A 27,777-nucleotide genomic window follows, 5' to 3' on the forward strand; every position below is an offset into this window, starting at 1 on the left:
GAAACTGTAAAAAAAATTCAAGTGATAATACTACAAAGGAAAAAACACAGAGCAGAAATGGAGACTGTCTTCAACAGACTTACAGAGAGACTCAGACACAGCTGATGAAGAATTCTGTGAACTTGAAGGTGGGCTGATAGTTACACCAACTGAAACGCAAAGAGAAAGCACAAGGAAAGAGAGGTGCAGGGGGAGAGATTCAAACATCTTAGAGCTATGAGAGGACATGAACCATTTAAAAATGTACATAATTGGAATCCTAGAGGAGGGAAGAGAAAGAAAATGGGGGAGAGAGCATAATTGAACTAATAATGACTGAAAATTTTTTAAAAACTCATCCAAGTACTTAATATTTAAACTAATATAAACAAAAGACAAAAACGATCCTGGAGAAAGAAAAAAATGAGACATTACATGCAGACGGACAAAGATAAGGATTCCAACATATGTCTTATTTAAGTCAGAAAGACAAGAAGACAAGAGTGTGGTATCTTTAAAGTATTGTAAAGCATTGGTGGAAAAATAGCTGTGATCTCAGAATGTTATGTCTACAGAAAATGTCTTTCAAAAATGAAAAATTAAGGACTTTTCCAGGCAAACAAGAATTGAGACATTTTACTAGATCATACTTGTTTACTAGCAATGTGAAAAACTCTTCTTTAGACAAAAAAAAAAAGCATTATATCAAATTGAAATTTCTACCTACACAAAGAATTTATGAATGCTGAAAATGGAATAAATGAATAAGATTGAATTGTTTCTTCTTATGTATGGTTGCTCTAAGAGACAACTGATTAAAACAAGAACAGTAGCAAGGTATTATACATTCATTGCATATATAAAACTAAAATGTATCACAACAATAATAGCACAAAAGGTAACATAATAAATATTGAGAACATATTGTTATAAAGTCCTTTTACTCAAAGTTATATAATATTATTTGAAACTTAAACTATTAAGAAATATATTTTAAGCTCTGTGATAGTCTCTAAATTATCTTGAGAAAGAATTTAAAAAGGAGATAGAAATAATTTAAAAATGCTTAATTAACAAAGGAAACACAGAAAAGGTGGCAAGGGGACAAAGAACTAAATGAATAGAAACAGTGAGATGATACGACGTAACTCAATGCAATGAGCAATCATATTAAATGTGCACAGTATAAACCTGCTGGTTAAATCAATGTTTACAGCAGCTCAATTCACAATATCTAGACTACGGAACCAACCTAGGTGTCCTTCAATAGATGAATGGACAAAGAAAATGTAGTATATATACTCAATGGAATATTACTCAGATTTAAAGAAGAGTAAAATTATGGCATTTGCAAATAAATGGTTGGAGTTGGAGAATATCATGCCAAGCAAAATAAGCCAATCCCACAGAACCAAATGCTAGATGTTTTCTCTAATAATCAGATGCTAATTCACAATAAGGCAGGGGGCACTAGAGAAGAAGACTGTTACCTTATATTAGGTAGAGGGAAGTGATGGGAGAAAAGGGGAAGGGTTGTGGGGAGAGGAAGGATAGCAGAATGAAACAGACAGTATTACTATATGTATATATGTGACTATATGATCAATATGATTCTGAAACATGTACACTCAGAAAAATAAGAAATTATATCCCATTGATGCATAATATATCAAATGCATAAATGCATTCTACTGTCATGAATAACTAGTTAAAACAAATTTTAAAATAATAATAATAATAATAATAATAATAATAACAATAATAATAATAATAATAATAACAGTTCCAGGGCTGAGGTTGTGGCTCAGCCATAGAGCACATGTCTAGTACATGCAAGGCCCTAGGTTCAATCCTCAGCACCACATAAAAATAAATTAAATAAAGGTATTGTGTCCAACTATAACTAAAAAATAAATATTAAAAAAAAGGACAGTATGAGTTCAAAGCCAGCCTCAGCAATTTAGCAAGGCGCTAAATAATTCAGTGAGACCCTATCTCTAATAAAATACAAAATAGGACTAGGGATGTGGCTCAGTGGTTGACTAAATTCAATCCCTGGTATCCCTCACCGCCCCCCAAAATGACAGTGATTACCATGTTGAATAAAAAAGACTCAACTCGTTCTTTCTATAGAAACTGGCTTTAAAGACTTAGATGAGTTAAAAATAGAAAAAGCTATACCATAAAAACACTAATGAAGAGAAGTTGAAATAATGATATGAATATCAGATAAAGTAAACCTCAGATAAGAAAGATTATCAAGGACAAAAATGGGACCATGCATAATAATGAAAGGGTTGATTTTCTAAAAAGACAAAGCAACTCTAACTTCAAATTGAATTAAGAGGTGAAGAATACATGAGACCAAACCTGATCAAACTGAAGGAGAAATAGGCAAACCCAAAATTTTATTTGGAGACTTCAATGCTCCCATTCCAGCAATTAACAGAACAAGTAGACTAAAATTAGTAAGTGTATATTAGACCTGAACAACACTATCAAACTTATGTGATATCTTTATAGAACAATGTATCCAAAAGCAGAAAACATAAGTGTGCTACTTAAAATTTACAAAATGTTGGACTCCTAAATAAATCCCATGTCAAAGAGAAAGTTTCAAAGAAAATTTTTGAAATATTTTTTAAATATATGAAAATACACAACAACATTTATATGTATTATATATTTGTGAGTTATAGCTAAAGCAGTGCTTAAAGGGCAATTGATAGCATCTAATGATTATCCAGTAAAAGAAAATAAATACCATTCTTATTACACATATACAGCATAATTTTTCATATCTCTGGTTGTATATAAAATATGTTGACACCAATCCATGTGTAATAAAAATTTTAATGCATTTTGCTGTCATTTATTTTTTAAAAAAATAAAAAAATATTTGCACTGCAAAAAGAAAAATAAAAGAAATAAAGAAAAGAAATACCTCAAATCATTAATCTAAGCCTTTTTGTTAAGGAGCTAGAAATATAAGATTGGACTAAATCCAAATTAACTCAAGAAGAGAAAATAATAAATAAAAGAACAGAAATGAACAAAACTGAAAACAGAAAAACAACAGAAAAAAATGAATGAAACCAAAAACTGGTTCTTTGAAAAGATTAATGGAAATTCATTAATCTCTGGTCATCCTAACCAGAAGAAAACACAAATTATCAATATCAGAAATAAAACAAGGGTTTTCACAGTATATTAACAAGAAAACAAAAGAATACTGCAAATATCTCTAGATTTTTAAATTTTATGTGAATCAATTTCTTGAAAGACATTATTTACCCAGATTTAATCAGGAAGAAATAGGCAATCTGAAAAGTACTATATCTCTTAAAGAAATTTAATCCATACTTTTAAAAATCTTCAAAAAATTATTAGCCTATATGATTGCACTAATAATTTTGACCAAATATTTAGGGAGGAAATAATATAGATGCTCATCAATTGCAATATAGAATAACATTATAATGCCATTTCTCCCCAGTGGATCTTTAGATTCAATGCAACCCCAATTGAAATCCAAGCAGATTTAAAATGTGTTTGTATTGATAAGCTGATCCTAAAAGGTCTGTAGGAAGGCAAATGAACTATAACATATTTTTTTAAAGAGGGGTAAAGTTAGAGGGGCCACACTGCTCATTTTTAAGACATAAAGCTACTGGTATCAAGGCTATTGACAGAATGAACAGAATAGATAGCCCAGAGGTAAATCCACACATCCAGAATCAACTGATTCTTGACAAAGGTTCAAAGGCAATTATGTGGACTGAGGTACTCTTCTCAACACATGGCTCCTGAATAACTGTATTGTCCGTATGTAACAAGTGAACTTTGACCTATACGTCATACCTAACTTATAATATATCATGGGCCTAAATTTAAAATTTGAAAAGATAAAACATCTGTAAAAAGCATAAGGTAAAATATTGTTACTTTAGGGCTACACAAAAAGGTTTTTGATATAACAATAAAAATATTAAGAAAAAAAGTATGTTGGACTTTATTAAAATGGAAAAACTTTCCTACCTAAAAGAAACTTTAAGAGAATGAAAAGACACCATTCACCAAAGGAGATATTTAGATGGTAAGTAATCATATTAAAAGATGTTCCAAATCATTAATCAATAATAAAATGCAAATTAAAACCACAGGGAGATATTGCTATGGGTATCATTATTCCTATTAGAATGCTTTTTGATGAAGTGATAATTCAAAGAAGTAGAGCCACGGGAACTCTTGGACATTGCTGATGGGAATGTAACATGATAAGGCCATTTGGAAATAGATTTGTGGTTACTTATAGAGCCAAACACAAAGCAACCATATTGTATCAAATGTTAATAAATAAATAAATAAATAAGTCAAGACAAGGCAGGAAAAATGGAATCCAAACCTGTGGCAAGTAAATTTAATAGAATTACAAGTAAATTACCTCACCACACTGGAATGGGTGTGGAAGAAGATAGCTGGTCAAAGTAACTTTAGAAAACAGTATTTTCGGTGGACACCTTTAGGCTAAGCACAGGAAGAGTTGTACACAAATGCAAATACCATCTGCCACTAGTAAGTCTCTTTAGCACAGGAATATGGGGTGGGGATTCTACAATGGCTGCATTTGTGTATGGGATTGAATACATAAGTAAAACATGTTGTGTCCACAAATGAAAATCAGGTTTCTCACTGTCCAAGAAAGTAATTAAAAAATCAGGAAAGAAGGGTGTCTAGAATAAATCCTATGGCCCTGAATAAAATTCACAGGTAGCAATATGAAATGATGGGTATAAATGACAGAGACAGACAGATGTGACTGATAGAGAAATCACTATAGACCTATATGTATGATGAATTAGCACACATGCTCTGTCTACATAGAGGACCTAGAAACAGTTGACACTTCAGTAGCAATGACATCTAGTTCCCAAACCTTGGTTTCTTAATTAGACTCTCCAATAACAGGAACCATGATTTTTGGAGAACAAGGTGGATTACCCAACTGCATCAGGAGAAAACAAAATGAGCCTTGGAGACATCTCAAGATGACAAAAAGTAAATAAGAGCTCAAAAAGTATTTTTTTTTTTGTTTGTTTCGTTTTTGTTTGTTTGTTTGTTTGCATGGAGGCATACTGAAAGATCACAGGAGTCAACCTGAAAGCACAATCAATCACACAAACAGGAACAACAGGGCGACAAAATAAATAACCATTATATTAGATTAGATACCAAAGGAAAAAAAATACATGAGTTCAAAATGAATAAATATCTAAAAATAAATAAATGGAGGAGAAATAACAACTCTTCCCTTATGGATGAATTCCAATTAATACAAGAAGAGGAATGAAGGAAATCAAAACTCATTAGAATACATCATCATAATCACTGCAAGCAAAGTGAACAGGTAATTAAATTGGTGAGTGAAAGTGGAGCAGAAGCAGGATATGTGCATAATCTGAAAGTACCTTCCCAAAATATTTAGTAATTTCCAAGGGAGAAAGTAGTAAACATACAGTGAAGAGTCCAGGAAGAAAGCCAGGTGATCAATGTTAGCCAAGTGATCAAGGTTAATATCACCAGATTGAGTCACGTACCCCCCAGGCACATTGCTGTGTTGTAGCCTTCAACAATGCACAGGATAATCAAGGGGAAACATCAGACAGATCCAAATTGCAGGGCTTCTACAAAATAACTGTCAAGTATTCTCCAAAAGTATCAAGGTTAGGAAGGACAAGGAGACGGAGGCACTATTAAAATGCCATCAGGGAAACTAGATTAGATCTTTTAACAGAAAAAGAAAAGAAAAGAAACATACATTTTTGGTAAGACTAGTTAAATCCAAATATATTCTATAGTTTGGCCAATTGAAATGTTAAAATTTTGCTTAAATAAGCTGATGGCATAAGTGGACACTACATGAAGGCAACACTTCTCTAAGTCTAAAGTTATTTCAATTAAAAAAAGACTTTTTCAAAACTGAGCAAGGACTGATAGGTCATCCTATTTGCCTGTTATCCCTAGGTGGGTGGGGTGGAGCCCTTATTTCCCATAACTAATGCATCATCCTGAAACTTGTCATGTAAAGAAAAAAAAAAAAAAAAAGGAAATTCAACTCCTTAACCAGGGCTTTCCTATGCACGTTCCTTGCTCAGGTGGTCAGGATTTTACCTTTGTTCATGAATCCATTGGCCTTTCCTAAGGAATCAAAACCAAGAGAGAAAGAAATCATTTAGATGATGAGGAATTCCGCTGCGTGAAAGAATTCCAACCTGGACAGAGTCCTATTTGTAATACTTGTTTTTATTCTTGCTTGAGTGTGGCAGGAGGAAGGGAAGGGGAGCGAGAGGATCACCTGGGCCTGTTGCAATGCATGAAGGGCTCTCAGAATAAAAACCAGCATGCATGAGGCCCTGATTTCAGTCTCCTCAAACATGAAAAAAAAAAAAAAAATGGTCTCTGAACGGTGGGATCTTTTAAAATTTGTGTTTGATATACTGGGACACTTGGAGCTTTTTTTCAAATTCCCACACACTGTACCAATTTCCCTGTGGTAAGAGAGGAAGATTTGAGGGGATGGTAGAGGTCTCCTCACATGGGTTTCAAGAACAGCACCAGCTCAAGCTTCCAAAAGGACAGGGAGGTCAAGGCATGTTGGAATCCATGCAGTCAGATGATCTGGGAGCTGTCAGGTCAATATCCTATCACTTTCATGAAGGGCTCAACTTACAGTATTAATTGTTCTCCTTGAGGAATGTCTTGAAGTCCACATCCCACCACCTGAATGTAGGGAAAGTGGGTGCACTCAGAGGAGAAAGGGAGATACTTCTTATCACCAGGGTGCCTTCTAGAATGGACTTGGCATATGTCCTGGTAGAACAGACCTTGGAGACTTTTCTTGGCTTCCAAAGGGGACAGATGCCTGTCCTCTGTGTGATGCTTGGTGTGGAGATGAAATGGAATAACTAAAGTGAAAATGGTATAAAAAGTGCACCAGTTTTTCCAACAAAACACCAGGACTCTCCCTTTCCCTCTCTCCTCACCGTTCTCAAGGTAAATGAAACACTCTCTGAAAGTGACCAACAAAACTTAACCTGCCTCTTATTTCAGGAGTCCTCTTCTCACACTCCTGAACCCCATGGTCCTTTTCAATACGCAGAACTGAATTCCATTAGTATGTTTAAGTGTATGTCTCATACCAGGTTGGAAATCACTCAACAGGAAGAAACTACATTTTTCACTGTTACATGTATTCCAGGCTCCCAACGGGGTCTACTGTACTCCATGCATGCAATAATTATTTGTTGAATGACAGAATGAATGAGTAACTTATAGATGAATGCATGAATACTTTCAATACATGTTGCTTGATCTAGGTGTAATTTGGGAGACACAATGTAGGAAAAGTATTCCAAAGGCTGGATTCTAGAAAATTGGTGAACTTACAAGATAAAACTGTTTGATGGGGCTAACCATCAAGTTAGGCTTAAATCCTGAGCTAAAGAACATTATTATTAAAATTACTCTGAGGCTTAAATCCTGAGCTAAAGAACATTATTATTAAAATTACTATTTTAGCAATACACAGTGGGCTGCCCATATCTAGGGGTTCTATATTCACAGATTCAACCAACTGTGGATCCAAAATACTTGAGGAAAAAAATGTATCTATACTGAATATGTACAGATTTTATTTTCTTGTCATTATTCCTCAGAAAACTTAGTATAACAAATACTTACATAGCTCTTAAAATGTTGTATTAGGTATTGTAATTAAATTAGAGATGATTTAAAGTATATGAGAGGGTATGTGTAGGTTATATACAACAAATACTAGGCTGTTTTATGTAAGGGACTTGCATATCTGCAGATTCTGTCATATGCGGGGGGGGGGGAGGTTCTGGAACCAATGCACCTCAGAGAGTGAGGGACAATTGCAATGTCATAGCCACTTAAAACTACACATCCTAGATATATGATTAGCAATTTGCTAAATAGTTTGTACATGTGAATGTTTTGAATATTCCTTAAAACCTTATGAATAGATATTGGTGATAAATATTAGTTAAAAGATAAGAAAACAAGCTGGGCACAGTGGCACATACTTGTAATCCAGCAATTCAGGAGGCTGAGGCAGGAAGATTGCAAGTTCAAAGTCAGCCTCAGCCATCTAGCAAGGCCCTTAGCAACTTAGTGAGACCCTGTCTCAAAAAGTAAAGATCGCTGGGGATATGGTGCAATAGTTGAGTACCCCTAGGTTCAATCCTTAGTACCAAAAAAAAAGAAAGGGAAAAAAAAAAGAAAAAGAAAAAACAGAGTTTGGGTAAGTTGATCAAACTCACACAATTACAAAGTGAAGTGAAAAATTCCAAACCAACGCTGCTGAACCCTAAAATCTGTGTTGTTACAAACTTTATCAAATCCCATGCCTGCCTTCTATGACAGACAACAAACCATCAGTCTTTCAGGTCCCCAGGGTGTAGAATATTTAAATCCAGTTTAAACCCAGTCCTGCATGAATTCTCGAGTTGGGGTTTAATGTTTTTCTCGGGCATCTTCCCACTCAGGGATGAGGCAGCCCCACCCAGTGGTTCTCATTGCAGCTAATCTCCCAAGCCCAGGACAAGGATTCCTCCCATGGATCCCTATCTGTAATGCTGAGTTTTTGTTTTAATACAATTACATGCTCCCACTCCCCCATAGATCCCTTTTTCTTCATTTGCTTGCAATAAAGTGACATTATTTGGTTGGGAGATTTCCAAGGTAACAGAATCCATCTTTTGCAAACTAGTCTCCTACATCTGGAAAATTGAATGATGCTTTGGTGTTTGTTTAGCAAGAGAGTGAGTCTGTGGAAACAGCATTGTTATTTTATTATCTTTAATGCTTTTAAACCATATTAAGCAGATTTAATTAACAAAAAAGTCTTTTTCTTACCATGTCCCTCCCCCCTTTTGAGACAGACAAGCCAGTTTCTACTTTCAAACGGGTTGCCTTCAAAATGTGCCACTGAACACTGATTTGACCACTTAACTGAATTAACCACATGGTCCATCTGTACCTCCTGCCCTTTCCCAACAAAACAGGTGTTGTCTTTAACATAATGAGAAGGCTTTTTCTGATCAGACCACTTCTTATAAAATTAAATACAAATCCCAGAACTCCTTATCCATCATATTAATAAAAGACTCTCTCCCTCAACCCACAGATAGCAGTTCCCTTAAGAAAAAGACATCTGATATCCAGTACTCCATGAACCTGAGAGGTTTTGATCACTCTCGTTCTTCCCAGTATTGCTTTCTGTTCTTTGCATCAATAAATGCTGTGACTGGGGACGCTCGCAGAGCCAGCATGCAACGGCTTCGGTAATCATCTCATCTGCAGCCCAAGAAGCTGCTCTGCTTCCTCCCACCCCAGGTAAGATTTTGAACCTTCAGAAGGTTACACACAGTTGGTGTCTGGTTATTCACTTGTGTTTTCCATCCCCAAAGAAGGGAAATGAAAATATACTGCAAAGATAAGCCTTTTTTTTATTTTAAAGAAAAGAATAAAGAGAATCTACTCCTGCATCCAAAAAATGCATGGAATAAGAGCCCAAATCAGACACTGAAGACATCACAGTGATTATAGGGGTTATCAATAATTGAATGAGGGACAAAGCAAGAACTGAATTTGTTTACAGAATGCTCCTTTGAATAAAAACCGTGCCCTTGAGTGGAAACACACAATTAATAACAAAATGTATAATAAATATATAGTAAGAGTTTATGAAACTGAGAAACAACTCTAGGCCCATTGTAATAAGCCTATTCTGGGTCATAAGAGCAAATCTAAAATATGAGGATAAAAATACAAGGGCTGAAGCTCAGAAGGTATCCAAAGTTATTTCATGTCCTTTATAACTAGCTGAAGAATAGGAGCTCTATCTTTTTGGTGAAATTATACAGTATCTGGCCTGGGATCTTAACATAGAAAGCTCCCTACTCACATGGTAATGAGGATGAGCTCATGGTTAAAGGAAAGAGCTTTGTTCTTACTTTTTTATCATATTCTTCTATTATAATCCATGCAGCAATTATTGAGCACCTAGTAGGAACAACTGACAAGACTGAATGTGCACACAAGGACCCCAGCAGCTTAAAGCAATAAAACTTTCCCCTATTCCCATGCTAGCTGAAGATATATGTTATCAATAGTCAATGGTGTAAACAACTAAACCTAGGTGCAGATATGTTTAATGGCAGCTTGTCTTCTTCTTATTGTTAATAACCTTTAGAACTATAATTTCAGAATTTACTTATGACTTGGGATCCTATGGAACTCAGAGAGGTATAAGAAACTTTCCTGAACTCTGAGCACTATACAGTCTCATTAGGGGAAACAGAGAGATATACAAAGCAGTGAAACAACTAAGGTTGAAGTTGAAGTTATATGTACAAATTCAAATACATATAAATTTGTTGCAAAATATTGTCTTACTAAGCTCTAACCTAAGATGTAGTATAAGTGAGCATATGCAATGTGATTAAGAAAAGAGAACCTGAGGAAGGCTGTTGAATAAAGGGGCCTGAAGTGAAGTGAAGAGGGCAGGGAGTGACAGCAAAAAATACATGTATACCCCTATTTCTTTCTTAAATAACATAAATATTCTTTGGGGTTTTGAAGAAAAATATCTTTAAAATTAAAGATAAACTACTTCACCTAATCAAGAGGAAAAAACCACAAATAATAAAAAAATTAAAATTACAAAAAACCTTCAAAGTGAGAAATAATTTTGCACAAATGTGTCAATAAATGTGAAAGCATAAAGTAGGTGATATTTCTGAAAAACATGTTTTGTCAAAATGGACCTCAGAATAGACTAAAAAAAAAATGTTAAAGGAAAGATTTCCAAAGAGGATATTGAGGGAATCATGTGATACAACCATGATCACCACTACTCCAGAGAATTTCAGACCATCTACCTGTCCAAATCATTTCACAGGTAAATCCTTCCAAACTTTAAAAGGAAGTACTTCCAATACTACCTATGAAGATAAAACCTTACAAAGACTGAGCATGTGTACCTACAAAGACACACAAACACAAACAAGAAAACTATAGCCCAATCTTACTTGCAGATATTCAGCCAGCTTTTAAAATAAATATTAACAAATGTAATCCAACAGCATATTAAAAAATAACCCAGTTGATCAATTGGGATTTTGTTCTATAAATGTAAGAACCTTTTAATCTTAAGTAATCTATTAAAATGATCTATCAAATAGATGTAAACATAAAATATTATGACCATCTTTATAGCTGTTGAAAGGTGTTTGACAAAATTCAACCATTCTTTACAAAAATACTAAACAGAATAGGAATAAACTGTATTTCATCTTGGTCATTGGAAAAATGGTAGAATTGTTACTCTACTCAACAATGGTTCTATTAGTATTGTACTCACAGGCCCCTCACCCAATAAATTCCAGGATCAACTTCACTGAATTATGTAAACAAAATATACTTCATTCTCTCCCAAATGTCTCCAAAAGTCCTCCTAGTTGAGGAACACTGAACAATGAGTGTTTTCCCTAAAGTGAAAATCAAGACAAACATGCACTACTATCACACTATTCTTTAATAGCATATTGGAAGTATTTATTAGAAAAAGAGAAAGAAAATAAATGTATTAAAATTAGAATTTAGATAAAATATAACTTTTGCAGATGATATTTGTATACCTGGAAAGCCTTAGAGAATTAATCAAAATGGCTGTACAATATAAAATGGTTGAGTAAAGAAATAGGACTCAAAATTTGTATAAAATGTCAATATTTTTATATATAACATATAAACACATAACAATCATCTAAAAGATATGAGAAAGAGTTTATCTACATAACACAACACAAAAACTTGCATGTAAAAAAATTAACTGCAAATATTTGATGTAAAATTTTTTTAAAATTTTTTAGTTGTGTTTGGACATAATACCTTTATTTCACTTATTTATTTTTATGTGGTACTGAGGATCCAACCCAGGGTCTCGCACGTGTGAGGTGAGTGCTCTACCACTAAGCCACAACCCCAGCCCTTCATGTAAAATTTGAAGAAAATTTTAAAACAGAACTGAAGTACAAAAAAAAAAATGCTTGAATAAATTGAAATATACCATATTATTTGATAGGAAGACTTAACATCATAAAAATAGCTATTCTTAAATTTAAGAAACTTAATGTGAGCCAATAAAAAACTACTGTGTGTATGCATGAGGATAATGAGAAACAGATATTCTGATTCTTACCTTTCTACAAAATAATGATAATAATAATGATAATGATAATAATATTATTGATAGCCATAAAAACAGAAGGGGGAGGAATCTTTCAAGAACAATGAGAGAAATTAATCCTTCTCATACTAAAATATAAACCCTTATATTTAAAACAGTATAATTCTGCTGCTAGAATAGACAAAAAAAAAAAAAAAACCCAGTTATCGTTTCCTATATTCTTGATAATTGCCATTCTGACAAGAATGAGATGAAATCTTAGGGTAGTTTTGATTTACATTTCTTTAATTGCTAGAGATGTTGAACACTTTTTCATATATTTGTTGATTAATTATATTTCTTCTTCTGTGAAGTGTCTCTTCAGTTCCTTAGCCCATTTATTGATTGGGTTATTTGTGTTTTTTTGATGTTAAGTTTTTGTGATCTCTATATATCCTAGAGATTAATGCTTTATCAGAGGTGCATATGGTAAAAATTTTCTCCCAATATCTAGGATCTCTTTTCACATTATTAATTGTTTCCTTTGCAGAGAAGAATCTTTTTAATTTGAATCCATTTCCATTTATTGATTCTTGATTTTACTTCTTGCACTTTAGGAGTCTTATTAAGAAGGTCAGATCCTAGGCCGATGTGATGAAGATTTGGGCCTATTTTTTCTTCTGTTAGGCACAGGGTCTCTGTTCTAGTGCCTAAGTCTTTGATTCACTTTAAGTTGACTTTTGTGCAGGGTGAGAGTTAGAGGTTTAATTTCATTTTGCTACATATGGATTTCCAGTTTAGCCAGCACCATTTGTTGAATAGGCTATCTTTTCTCCAGTGAATGTTTTTGGCACCCTTGTCTAGTATGAGATAACCATATTTATGTGGGTTTGTCTCTGTGTTCTCCATTTTATACCATTGGTCTACAAGTCTGTTTTGGTGCCAATGCCATGCTGTTTTTGTTACTATAACTCCATAGTATACTTTAAGGTTTGGTATTGTGTTGGCTTCTGCTTCACTTTTCTTGCTAAGTATTGCTTTAGCTATTCTGGGTCTCTTATTCATACATTGCTGGAGAAACTACAAATTGGTGCAACCACTGTGGAAAGCAGTATGGAGATTCCTCAGAAAACTGATACCACCATTTGATCCAGCTATCCCACTCCTTGTTTTATACCCAAAGGACTTAAAATCAACATTCTACAGTAATGCAGCCACATCAATGTTTATAGCAGCTCAATTCACAATAGCTAGACTGTGGAACCAACCTAGGTTTCCCTCAATAGATGAATGGATAAAGAAAATGTGGTATATATACTCAATGGAATATTACTCCGCTTTAATAAAGAGTGAAATTAAGGCATTTTCTAGTAGATGGTTGGAGTTGAAAAATATCATATTAACAAAATAAGCCAATCTCACAAAACCACAGACTGAATGTTTTCTCTAATATGTGGATGCTAATTCACCATAAGGCGGGCGATATTAGGGAAGAATAGTGATACCTTAGATTAGGTAGAGAGAAGTGATGGGAGGGAAAGGGAGGGAAGTGAGGATAAGAAAGATATTAGAATAAAACAGACATTATTACTTTATGTATATATGTGACTACATGACCAATATGATTCTGCAACATGTACACTCAGAAAAATGAGAAATTATATCCCATCTATGCATAATATTTCGAAGTGCATAAATGCATTCTACTGTCATGTGTAATTAATTAAAACAAATAAAAAAATTTAAATCCCCCCTCAAAAAAACCAAAAAAAAAGTGAAATACTCCTGTGAGCCCAGAGAAGTTCCAATATACATGAGACATTAGTTAATAATAAAAGAAGTATCTCAAGCAAGTGGGAGAAAATAAAATAACATCAGGAAGGATGTTTGGTCTCACTGTTCTTGCTTAACAAGAGTATTAGAAATTCTAGACTGAGCAATTAGGCAAGGAAAAAAGAGAAGAGATAAATAGGAAAGGAGGAAGTCAAATTATCTTTGTTCGCAATTGATATGATTCTATACATAGAAAATCCTAATCTTTCACCAAAAAAGACTTTTGGAAATAATAAGCAAATACAGCAAAGAAACAGAATTTTAAAAAATCAACATACAAAATTCAGTTTTTCTATACCTCAATAATGAACTCACCAAGAAAGAATACAATCTTGAGCAAGAAGAACAATGTTGGAGTCACCATAATATCTAATTTCAAAATATACTAAAGAGGCTTAATAACAAAAAACTCATACAATTGACATTAAAACAGATCCATAGACCAATGGAATAGAATATAATACCCAGAAAAAAAATCCATTCATCTTTAGCCAACTGATTCTCAACAAAGTTGCCAATGAAATAAAATAAAATAAAATACTTTGGACAAAAAACAGCCTTTTCAAACACTGGTGCTGGGAAAACTGGATATTCACATGCAAAAGACTGAAACTAGACAACCATATCTTACCCTGTTTAAAAAAAAATGTTTTTTAAATGGATCAAAACCTTAATTCAATTAGACATGAAGTGCGAAATTATTAGAGGAAAACATAGGGAAAACACTTCAACATACCAGCACAAGTGATGAATTTATGGGTGGCCCCAGCAAGAACCAACCAATGGGATTGCATCAAATTGAAAAGATTCGGTAGAAAAAAAAAAATCAACAAAGTAAAGAGACAACCTACAGAATGGGAAAAAAATATTTACTAGCTATTGATCTGATGAAGAATTAATATCTAGAGTTTATAGGGAGCTCAAAATATTTAACAGAAAAAAATTATCCAACTAATAAATGGGCAAAGGACCTGAATAGACACATCAAAAAGAAAAAGTAAAAATGGGCAATAAGAACAAGAAAAAAAGCTCCGTATCTTAGCCAATAGCAAAATGCAAATCAAAATTATATTGAGATTCCATCTCATCCTCCAAATGCTAGTGAGGATGTAGAGAAGTAAAAAACTCTTATACACTATTGGTCACAATGTAAATCGGTTCAGAGATTATGGAAAACTATTTAAAGGTTCTTCAAAAAACTAAAAATAAAACTATCATATAATACAACTATACTACTTGAATACATTCCAAAGGAAATGAAGTTAACCTACAAAAGAAATATCTGCATATCCATGTTCATCACATCACTATTCACAATAGTTAAATGGGGAACCAGGATAGGTACCATTCCACAGATGAATGGGTAAATATGAGATATATACATAATGGAGTATTACTCAGCAATAAGGAAGAATGAAACCAGATCATTTGAAGAAAAATAGATCAAACTAGAAGACACCGTGGTAAGAAAAATCAGAGAGAAAAAAAGAAAGAAAGAAAAATATGATGTTTTCCCTCATATATGGAAATTAAACAAAAAACAAAGATGAGCTGAAAGCAGAGAAGGAACTATTAAAGTCTGGAAAAGGGGGTTAGGGAAGAGGGGGGAAAAGGGGTACACAGACAAGTAGGTGAAGGGAGGGGGACATGATCAAATATATACATATGTGTATGAAAATGTTACTGTGAAACTCATACTTGATATGTGTTAATGATAATAATAAAAGTATGAGACAAGATCATAGATTTTCTTTACATTATTTTTAAAAGTCACAACCTATAATTTCTTCTTTATAATTTTACTAGCAATTTATTTTGTTATTTTTCATTTCATTTTCCCAGCTTTAAGATATTGCAAATATTTATAGTACAATGTGATACCTTGATATGTGTAGACACTGTGAAATTATTAAATCAGACTTATTAGCAATAAAAATGCACTGAAATATAATTTTATTATTAACAAGTAAATAATTTATTGTTAATGAATTATTTTTATTAAGTAATATTATTATTGAAGAAATAAGCCATTTAAGTAAAAGAAGAAATATGGGAAATTCAAGTTGAGAAAAGACTTTTCATGTCTTACTGAAATCCAGAATTCATAAATGTAGAATTTGTTAGATGAAACACTTTTTTTTCTCTGCATAGGAAACAACCAATTGTTAAAAAGTCAAATTGGTGAAAACTATTAAAACTCGTATTGTAGACTTATCTCCTTAGTATAATAAAGAATTCCCAGAAATGGATATGATGATGAATAACTATATTAGTCAGCTTTGCATTACTACAACAAAATTCCTCAGGCCATTAACTTACAAAGAGAAAAGTTTCATATAGCTCATGGTTATAGAGGTTCCAGTCTAAGATCTGGTGGTTCTATTTGCTTCAGATTTCTGATAAGGGCAGCACATCATGGCCTCAGAATTTGGTGGAGCAAACAACATGTATCATGAGCCATATATGAAAAGGGAAGGGAATGGAGTCCCGTGTTCCCCTTGGAGGGAATACCCCAAATGACCTAAAAGCTTCCCACTAGGCCCCTGCCTCCAGATAGTGCCACCCTTGAGTCCAATCCTTTAAAACACAGCGCTTTGGAGGACAATATCCATATTCAAATAATAGCAGTACTTCAATACAGAATGGGAAAATACAAAGAAAAGAGAATTCACATATGAGAAATGAAATTGGCTCTCGGGCCCAATAAACATCTTGCTTAAGGCATATTTGTCTCTGTTCCTTTTCCCTGATACATCATGTCCAACTTTCAACCAAAAGAAGTCAAAAGATGTGCTAAAGGGCACAGTAATACCATCTGAAGAAACAAGCCAAGAGTCTGAACCAGGTTCCAATGTAGCAGATTTTGGAATTAGCAGACTGGCAACTTTAAATAACTATGATTAATAGGACTCTGGTGCAAAAGGAGGCACCATGCAAGAACAGCTGGGTAATACAAGCAAAGAAATGGAAGCTTCAAGAAAGAATAACCATGCCAGAAATGTAATTTGTGTAGGTGGAATGTTCCCATAGAAGAGTATCAATATATAAGTCAAACTAAATTAATTATATCTATATGCTGAAAACTCTACAGAAAACACTAAGAGAACTTTTAAAAAACATGTATAACGGATATATTAAGAGGAAGAGAGGCCCCAGACACTGAGTGGCCACAGAGAACTCAGCAGCCTACTCCATGAATCCCCTGCTTCCTGATGCCCCACACCCACCTTCCTGTACAGCCCACCTGCTTTCCACAACCAGTTTCCACCAAGGAAAAGGAATCATATCATAGGTCCACTCTCCAGAGCCTCCATTCTTTCCATCCCTCTGCTGATCAAGCAGGGGCGATGGCCTGCTTCCTGTTGGCACTGAGATTATACCCAGATGAGAATTCAAAAGAGAAATAGCAGGAAGACCCTTACTACTGTCCAAGGGATGGCTGATGATTACTATAAAAAAGAAACTGGTGATATCACTTGTGTCCAATAGAAAATGTGCTGTACTTGAAGGTCCAACACAGCTTTATTTGTAATTGCCAAATCTGGGAATAAGTATGCCGAAAAGAGTTCCTATAGCATTCTTGAATGGCTATCTTTGGAAAAGTCTGCTTGCAAGGCCAGTCTTTGGCTGGCATCTGGGAATTTAAGTTTCTGGAGTCAGAATTTGGTGGAGCAAACAACATGTATCATGAGCCATATATGAAAAGGGAAGGGAAAACTCTGTGTTTTCTCTAGAGTTTTCAGCATATAGATATAATTAATAACTTTAACTTATAAGAGTGGCTCACTGTTCCTAAGCTGTTTATACAAACAATATGGTTTATCCTGAATGTGTACTTTCCTTCTGGAACTCTGGAATTTGCCAGGCAGAAGGGTCTATGTGATCCCTCCCACAAAAAATAATTCTGGGGTGCCAAGTCTCTAACAAGCTCTCTTAATTGGCAACATTTCAAAAAAAAAAAGAAAAAGAAACTTGTGAAGGCATGTAGGAAATTTGCCTATAATGGTACTGTAATTGAGCATCCAGAAGATGGAGAAGTAATTCAGCTGCAGGGTGACTGGTGCAAGGACGTACAGTTCCTGGTAGAGGCAGGACAGAACAAGGATGATCACCTGAAGGTTCATGGGTTTTAGGTGCTTGTGGCCTTGCAATGAGTAGAATGTTCCTTCTGTCCCTTGTTACAAGTTTAAAACTCTCACAACTTATAAAAGTGTAACCATTTGGGGTCTGCTTGAAACTTCAACTAGTGTAATACCGTGCAATAAATTGTAGAGAGACCCCCCAAAAGAGGTGAAGATAAATTAAAAAATGCTCAAGTAAAGCTAGTGAAGGCATAAAAGTGGTAGAAGAAAACACACACACACACACACACAAATGTGGTGACTATCAGTACACCCATATCAATTCTCATTGTAAATGTGAATGGTCTAAATATACCAGTTGAAAGACAGAGGTGTAGTAGAAAAAAGACAAACCCAATTATAAGAAACTCACTCTAAACACATGGAGAGAGATGTGACATATTAATAGTAATTAAAAGAAAGCGGAAGTTAGTATGCAGAACTTTCCTAAATTTCAATAGTTTGACTTTATGATTTTTCAGCTTTGAGATTGTGTGGAAGTAGACCCACACAGTCAATCTGTTTCTCACTTTCAGTACAGTGTTCAATAAATTATATAAAACAGATAGGAGAGAAAGAAAATTATCACAGAAAGAGAGATATTACATAAGGGTAAAGTCTTTAAGAAAATAAGTAATTCTTAATGTGTATCTGCCTAACAACAGAATATCAAAATGTGTGAAGCAAAAACTGATAAAACTGCAAGAAGAAATAGATGAATCCACTCTCATAGTCAGAGACTTCAACACCCTCTTAGTAACTGACAGATCCAGCAGGCAGGAAATCTGTAAGGGTACAATTGAACTGAACAGCACCATCAATCAACCGGATCAAATTGACATTTATAGAGCACTCCATCCAACAACAGCAGAATACACATTCTTTTCAAGCTCTCATGGAACATTCACCAAGATAGACCACATCGTGGACCATAAAACACATCTTAACAAATTTAAATGAAATCATGCAAAGTATGCTCTCATGCCACAATGGAATTAAGCTAGAAATCAATAACAGAAAGATAGCTGAAAAATCTCAAAATATGTAAACAACATTCTTATAAATAACACATGGCTCAAAGAAGTAGTATCAAAAGAAGTTTTAAAATATCTAAAACTAAAAATACAACTTTTCAAAATGTGTGGGATACTGTGAAAGCAGTGTATACAGAGAGATTTGTAGAGAGTTTATATATATATATATATATATATATACACACACACATATATATACATATATGTATATATATGTTATTAAAAATTAATAACTGAAGCTTTAGCATTAGGCAATTAGAAAAAGAGGAGAAAATTAAATCCAAGGTCATTTATATATAGGAATTTATTGCATACAATTCTAGAAGTAAGAAAGTTCAAGATCAAAGCATGAGCAGAATCAGAGTCTGGAGAAGACTCATTTTCTGTTCCTCAGATTACACCTTGTTACTGGGTCCTCTCGAGACAAAAGGGAAGATGTTTTCTTTTGCACCTTTTTTGTAAGGGCTCTTTAATCCCATTCACAAGGACAGAGCCCTTTCAACCACCTAACTTCCCAAAGGACCTACCTCTTAATACTATGGCTCAGGAGATAAGTTTCAACACATGAATATAGGGGGGACACTAGCACTTAGACTATAGCATCGCTGCTATTCAACCTACTGCTTGAAGTCCTAGCCACTGCAGTAAGACAAGAAAAGTAATAAAAATAAATAAATGATATACAGATTGGGAAGGAAGAAATCAAACTTGTCTTTTATAGATGACATAATTTCTTGTGCAGAAATCCCCCACACACCCAAATCAACATAAAAATTCCTAGGACTAATAAGTAATTATAGAAGGCTACAGGATACAAGGTTAATATTTAAAAGTTAGTCACTAGCCCGGTGTAATGGCATATTTTCATAATTCTGCCTGCTTGGGATGGCAAGGCAGAAGAATCCAGAACAAGCCTTGATAACAACAATACTGTCTCAAAATAAAATAAAAAGGACTGGAAATATAGCCCAGCAGTACAGTGCTTGCCTAACATCTGTGAAGCCTCTAGATTCAACCCCCAATAACCACACACACACACACACAAACACACATACACAACAAAATATGTACAAGATCTACAGACTTTAAAACTCTAATAAAAAAATCAAAGATCTCACTTTCAGAAAGTAGTTTTTTTTTGTTATTGTTGTTTTGTTTTTAAGATGTCAGAGTTCATATTGCTTCAAGAGATTTGACACAATTCCAATAAAATTCTAGTAATTAATTTTGTGAATTTCAACAAAGTGATTCAAACGTTTATCTAGAAAGATGAAAGACCCAGAGTAGAATCAAGTTAAGAGAACTAATACTGAAACAAATTTAAGACTTATTACAAAGCTACAGTAACCAAAATCCAGAACAAGCCTTGATAACAACCAAAATAGTATGGAATTGATAAAAAAACAAACATATCAATAGTGAGTTTAGAAATAAAACCACACAAACACAACCAACTGATTTTTGATAAAGCAGCAAAGGTAATTCAGTGGGAATTCAATTTCAACAGATGATGTTAGGAGAGCATGCAATGCACATGCCAAAACAAACAAACAAAAAAATAGCCTAAACAATAAAACCTTACCCTTGAAATTAACTCAAAATGGACCACAGACCTAAATGGAAAAATAAAATTCCTCAGTAATAGGAGCAAATATAGGTGATCCTGGGTTTGCAATGAGTTTTTCTATATAACATCAAAAACACGACCCATGAAATAAATATTTAGACTATTAAAATTAAAACCTTCTGCTCTATAAAACGCCCATAAGAAAATAAAAGTCATGTCATAAACAGGGAGAAATTATGTGCAAAATATATTTGATAAATGATTACTAGCCACATTATACAGAAAACTCTTAAAACTTAACAATACAAAAACAAAACCAAATTTTTAAATGAGCCAAAGGGCCAAATAGATATCTCTCCGAAGAAGTTACATTGAGACAAATAGGTATATGAAAAGATGCTCAACATTATAGTCTTTAGGGAAATGCAAGTTGAAACAACAATGGGATATCACCATAATAATGGCTAAATCCCAAACACTAACACAACAGATGCTGGTGAGGATGTGGAACAACAGGCACTCTCATTCATTGCTGATGAATGCAAACTGATGCAGTACTTTGGAAGACAATTTGACAACTTCTTACAAAGCAAAACATAGTCTTATCATATGATCCTCCAATTGCACTCCCTGGTTATTTACCCACATGAATCCATGTCCACATAAAACTGAAAATGGATGTTTCTAGCAATTATGCATAATTTGCAAAACCTAAAGATGTCCTTAAATAGGTGAATGAAAGCTGTGTTGTCCTGTCCATACAATGGAATATCATGTAGATATACAAAGAAAAACATACCAAGCCGCGAAAGACATGGAGGAAACTTAAGTGCATATTGTTAAATTTAAAAAGCCAATCTGGAAAGGCTTTGCACTGTATGATTCCAAATATGTGATTTTCTAGAAAGGGCAAAATTATAGAAAGAGTAAAATGACCAGTAGTCGTGAGAAATTTGGAGGTGAGGAGGAGATGGAGCACAGGGTATCCACAGCATGATAAATTATTGTATATGATACCCATGTGAGGGTGGATAGGTGGCATTATGCATCTGTCCGCAGAGAAGTGTACATCCTAGAGGCAACCTTAACGTAGACTATGATTTTAAAAAATAATAATGTATCAATACTAGTTCATTGATTGTAACAAATGTACCACACTAATCAGAGATGTTTAAAACAAGGAAAACTGGTGAGATTAGTGAGCAGAGGAGAAACGTGGCAAGTCCAGGATCACATTTTTAATATAGTTTTTCTGTAAACCCCAAATTTCCCTTCAAAATAAGGTCTAGTAATTAAAATATTAAAAATAATGAGAAAACTCTATGTATTTATATGGAAAGATCTACTAGAAGCATGGATAAGAGAAAATAGCTAGAAAGTAGTGTAAAATATGTGGCTTTTCACCTAAAGGTGGAGAAAGAAATGAGGCTTTGGAAACTAACCATGGTGGTTACTTATGGGGTTGGTGATTGAGTTGACCGAATAAAGGAAAGTTGGATAATATGTGGATCTATATCCTATGATTACAGCATTAGTTTTTAACTACTATGTTCTTAAAAGTAAACCCCTCTGAAGGTTTGCCTGAGCTCTAGGGAGTGTTGAACTTGAATGCCTTAGAACTAATATTTTCATTTGAATACTCTGAAGAACTCTGGAATTTACCCTACAGAAATCCCTTTGCATGTGCACAGCATGTTCAGAGGCACTACAGATATTCACTGCAAATCATTTGCAAAAGAAGCAAATTTGGAAACATCCTAAATATAAATCAACAAGAGAAGTGGCTAAGGGTTGTAATGTAGACATAACTAGAAACTTCAGCACATCAACTATAAAGTAAACTTCTGGAGTCTGATGTTGAAAATACCCAGAAGTTGCAGAAAAAAAAAAAAAAATGAAAACGGAAAAAATTTTAACTACAATGTGATTTTGTTTGTAAATGCAATAAAGAAAGATGTGGAAGGATACACAACAACCTGGAAACAGTGCCACCTCAGGGGAAGTATTTGGGATTTTAAGAGGAGGAGGAATAGGCTTACTTTTATTATTTCTACTTCCTATTGTTTGACATTTTTTCCCCATGCAACTATGATGTATTGCCTTTTATACATGAATAAGAATATAAAGATTTTAAGAAACCCAACGGGGTGTTTGTGTTCAGAAACCGTAGCCATCTTGGGGGCTGTTTGCCATTACCTCTGTTCATTTCTTTCAGCCCAGGAAGGGCTAAAGAAACCTCAGTGTTCTCTGTAGCATTGTTAACCAGGGCACTGACTCTAACTAGCCATACCCTGTAATTGGATCCTTCCAGTAAAGCTGCTTCAATAAAATGTCCTGAGTGCTGCAGCCAAGTGTTTAGGAGGCACGGAGGACCCTGGTGGCAGCTTTGGGGGTAGGGGCCAAGGCCTGGGCCTGGAGTTTGGGTCTAAAATGCTGCAGGAGGCATGCTTTAAAGTCCCAGCAAGCTTAACTAGCGACAGAGGGGGCACCTCTGCATTTTTCATGCAGGCTTACAGAGACTTGTTTGCAAGGCTCAGGATCCCTGGTGAGCAGTTTTCTGTGGCTTCAGTTACAGTACAATTTCAAAAGTATTAATGCAATGAGACTTTTGTATAACTACATTTGGTAAGGGGGGAATTTAACTCTGCATTCTCCAGGAGGTATTCACAACCACTAATAATGAACTTATCTCAAGAAGGGAGTGATTGCTGATAATTGTCCCTTTAAAGTCCCATCTCCTGGGATACCTAAAATGACAGGCAGAGAGAGGCCTACATCTTCCTATCTGCTTGGTCTGGAGGCTGAATGTAAGTTCCATTCAGATGTTCCTCCTCTTATTGTTTCATCTCCCGGGGGCCCTCAAGAAAGCCCCTGTGATCTAGGCAATAAGATCTCCATCTTGGTCATTTTTTTATTTAAGTTTCAAAACTCAAGAGCAGAATCCAGATGTGGCCTTCTAAGTAGTGCCAGCTTGAAATTATACTGTTGGTGCCTAACATTTGCCAGTCTTGGATCCGCTGGGTGACCCAGGAGGAGCAGATATCTCTGGGCATGAAATTACACAAAGGTGATGATCAGATTTGAGATCTAAACCATGACCTCCCTAGAAGTCCCTCCCAGAATCCTGGAGCCGTATATTCATTCCTTCATATTTCCATTCACTTCTTTATACAACGAAGACTTATTGAACAGCTATTATGTACAGGAGGGAGACAACATTTTAGTACAAAGTGCTATCGTTAGAAACAAATTGCTTAGATTTCATGCTAACTCCAATGCTTATTAGCTGCATAAACTTATGAGGTCATATAACCTCTCTGAACCTCTGCTTCCCCGTATTTAAATGGAAATAACAGTGGAACCAACCTGTAAGGTTGAAGACTAAAATGACTTTCCCAGACCCACTGACTCAGAATATCCAGACCCCAGGTAGCTGCTCCTTGAGGAAGTTTCAAAAGTGATTCAAATGAGCATTTCAACACTGAAAAACACTCAATCTAAATTTTAGGACACACACTGCTGTTCAGTAGCCCTGACACCGATAAGGTCTGTTTGGTCCTTTCTCCCTGCTTTTATTCCCAAGCATCTCAAAACCACCCTCTATGGAGACTGTATAGGAGCTTGAGCAAGTGTCAATGGACCACAGCAGCAGATATTTGCATGTCCTCCAGGCATCTCCTTACTGTTGGGGACAACCACTATCTGAGGCCTGCTGAATTTGACTCTGTTGACCTGGGACTCAACCCCCCGTCACTGTCCATTTTCGTGGCTGCATTCCATGGTTCTTCCTGGTTCTCCAGCACCCCAGACTCCCCTTGCCTGGAGTCCTTCAACTTGCTCACCTGCTTATTCATGCTTTGCTCTAGATCTTTAAAGATGGACTTTTCCTTATCAATCAACTACAGGGAGACCTCTGCACTACTCATTCTCAAATTATTCTTTTTCTCTCCATCATAGGACTTGATTAATCTAAAGTCATCTATTCCTCTCTGACATTATTAATTTATTTTCTTATTTTTATTCATCTTCCTTGGACAGAATGCAAGCTCTCCAAGAGAAAGGATATGTCCAAGGTAGCTGACCTTTTGATCTCTAGAGCTAAGATTGCCTGGTACATAGTAGGTACTTAGTAAACTAACGAATACAACGAATAAAGAAACGTGTCTTTCATTAGCTAAGGTGAAAGAAGCTCACATTCTGCTATTCCCCAATATTTTAGCCAAGCTAAGAAATGACCAGAATTTCTTCTCTGATTCGCTTTCTAATCGCTGAATTGCAATTCCCCAAAGTCACAGCCAAGTGGTATCAGGTGACCATAGACTCAAAAAAGTACCATAAATTGCTTAATATGTTCTCTTCTGGGGCTTAGGCAATGAACTTGATATTTACTGTTTGGCAAAGACTTTCTGTTTTACTTTGTTGGTAGGTGTAAGTAGATTCCTGCAGCCAAAAACACCTCTTTCTGGCTGGCGTCTCCATTTCCCGCCTTTTACTAGCATACCCTGGAGTAGTATAACCACGATGAGGTGAGTTATGTGCAGGGAAATGGGCTTTAATGAGTAGAAAATCCATGGAATTCATTTGATGTTTGCACATTAACACTCTCTTTGCCAAGTCTTCCCAATTTCAACCTTTTCCTTAAAAAATATAAAAATAGTGGAGGAGAGGATATCTCTTCAAGACCACGATCTTGGAATTGCATAAACCATTCTAAGCATCTTTTTAATGAAATGGGCTCAAAAGTCATCATCATCAACCATCCCCAGACCCGGTGTCAACAGCCCCATTGCTACAGTAGGGAGGTTAGAGCTTGTGCCATCATATCAGGGAGTCTTGGTGCCAAGTCTTTCTAGCTGTGGATCTGGGACATGGAACTCAACCTCCTTAAGTCTCAGTTTCCTCATCTGTGAATTGGGAGCAGTAATATCAGCCATCGGTATCCACTGTCAGGACAAAATGTGATCAGTAGACATATCTAGCAGAGTGCCGGCCCAGAGTTACCAATCTTTGTATGTATGCCGAAGACTAATTAAACTAAGTAGATGGCATTTAATTCTCTCCCCTTTCTATGTTTCCCACAGGACCGTTCCATGCAATGTCCCCTTCAAGAAACACTAACAGGGACCAACTGAGACAGAAAGATAGGTCTGAGTCTGATTGTGATTAGGGTCCATCTCTGAGCCTAGTCTCCAGAGAAATAACCATGTCTGTATTAGAAATACCCTAATGTATGTAGGACACAATCTCTTACTAAATAGAGATAATTATATACCCATAAGATGATGACACAGTCCAACTATTCTTGAGAGTGTTCCTACAAGTTCCTCTGCCAGGTCCTGGACATACTATATGACATTAAGATATAGACCCTGTTCCATGGATCTCAAGACTCATTCCAAGTGAATTCTGCCACTCACCAGTGAAAATACAAGCAAGTGCCTTGCCTTGCGGAGCATTCGTTTCCTCCTTCGTAAGATGCAGAAAGCAATGTCTGGCATCACACAGGTCAGTGAGGAATGGAACTTAAGTAAGATAAAGCATTTTTAGTCATCCAAAACCCACTTCTGGCTAACCCAAGCAGAAAGGTACTTAGAGAAGGTTTTCAAGTGCCTCAAAGTATCAGCCCAGAATGCTGGAACTCCAGGAAAACAAGCAATATCTAAGGAACAACACTATATGGAAATGAGCCTCCTGTGCAGAACACTGTCATGGCCAGATAGGAAAGCCAGCACCACAGAAAGCTTTAGCCACTAGCAGAGAAAGCCACCACTCTGAAAATGGTCTCCAAAGTTACATCCTGGCTCACAATGCAAAGGCCAGGCAGGAACATCCGGTGGCTGATCCTAGATCTTGAGCCCACTCATCTCTGCCAGGGCTTGGGGAGAGGGGAACTGGATCCTGCCAGCTTCCCGATTGGGAGGCTGAGCACACCTTCCTCCATCCCCCACTCAGGAGGGGTCCTGAGCATTTCCCCAATGCTACACAAAGGTATGAAAGTACCTTGGCACTGTTGAAGGTTAGGTCTTTCTGAATCGGGCTGACTGGACAGAGTTCAAGGACCTATGAGTGGCGTGATTGGGCCTGCAGATACAAGAAGCACATGCATCGTGCTTTAAAGAAAGAAGGATGAATGATCTGCACCCGAAAGAGATTTACTGTAAGAGCCCATGGGCATTTCCTAGAAAAATTCCAGTAGTTTCATGCTGTTAGGCAAAAGGCATTTGTGTAAATTCTACAGAGGAAATGGCTTATTGCTTCATTCACTAATACCAACCTGTCATCTCGTTACAATTGATCCATACTGGATGGCTGATGGCCTGTTAGCAGGGAGCTGCTTCCTCCAAGATCGACCCCGACCTGAAAATCCTCCTACCCAGCTTCAGGTACTCTCTAAAGGCTCCAGAATATTCTCTAGCCAGTGATTTCTTCCTCTATATCTTCTTTGGGCTCAGGAACTATGGGGTGGAGGGAGCCATTTGGAACTCTTCTGGGAACAGTCTCAAAGACTGTCTTTACTCTATAAATATATTTGTTATGCAGTGCAGGAAAATTTGGGGGAGATAAAGCAGGAGATGAGAAACAATAGCTATCTTTGGAGTCTGAAGTCTTGCTTGGAGTCACTCACCACCCTGGCACTGTGCCAAAAACAGGCTTTCTCTCCTCTGTCTCAATCCTCCAACCTATTCCTGCATCCCTTTATAATAAGCATCTAGAGTGCTGTCACTTAATACACATACACAGAGCTCCCCAGAGCTTGGAAACTCTCTTGCAACTGTCTTCTTGATAGGTATCTAAGAAACAAATGAGGGAAGAGGATGTCTTAAGGCTCCATTAACATTGTCAGGTTAGAAATGTTGACAATAAGTCGATTCTTTCTGACATGACTGTCCTTGTAATGAAGGGACATTTCTTCATGACTCTTCCTAATGTAAGATAAGATATGGATGGGCTCTGATTTTTTTTTTTTTTTGACACATGTCCAGTATATCA

General features: G+C 35.6%; 1 pseudogene; it reads left to right on the top strand.

Moving 5' to 3' along the window:
* The first annotated feature begins 17,277 nt into the window (after window positions 1-17,277).
* Window positions 17,278-18,198, top strand: LOC143641746 (eukaryotic translation initiation factor 1 pseudogene; annotated as a pseudogene).
* The last annotated feature ends 9,579 nt before the right edge of the window (window positions 18,199-27,777 follow it).

Source organism: Callospermophilus lateralis, chromosome 5, assembly GCF_048772815.1.
Source record: "Callospermophilus lateralis isolate mCalLat2 chromosome 5, mCalLat2.hap1, whole genome shotgun sequence".
NCBI classification, from domain to species: Eukaryota; Metazoa; Chordata; class Mammalia; order Rodentia; family Sciuridae; genus Callospermophilus; species Callospermophilus lateralis.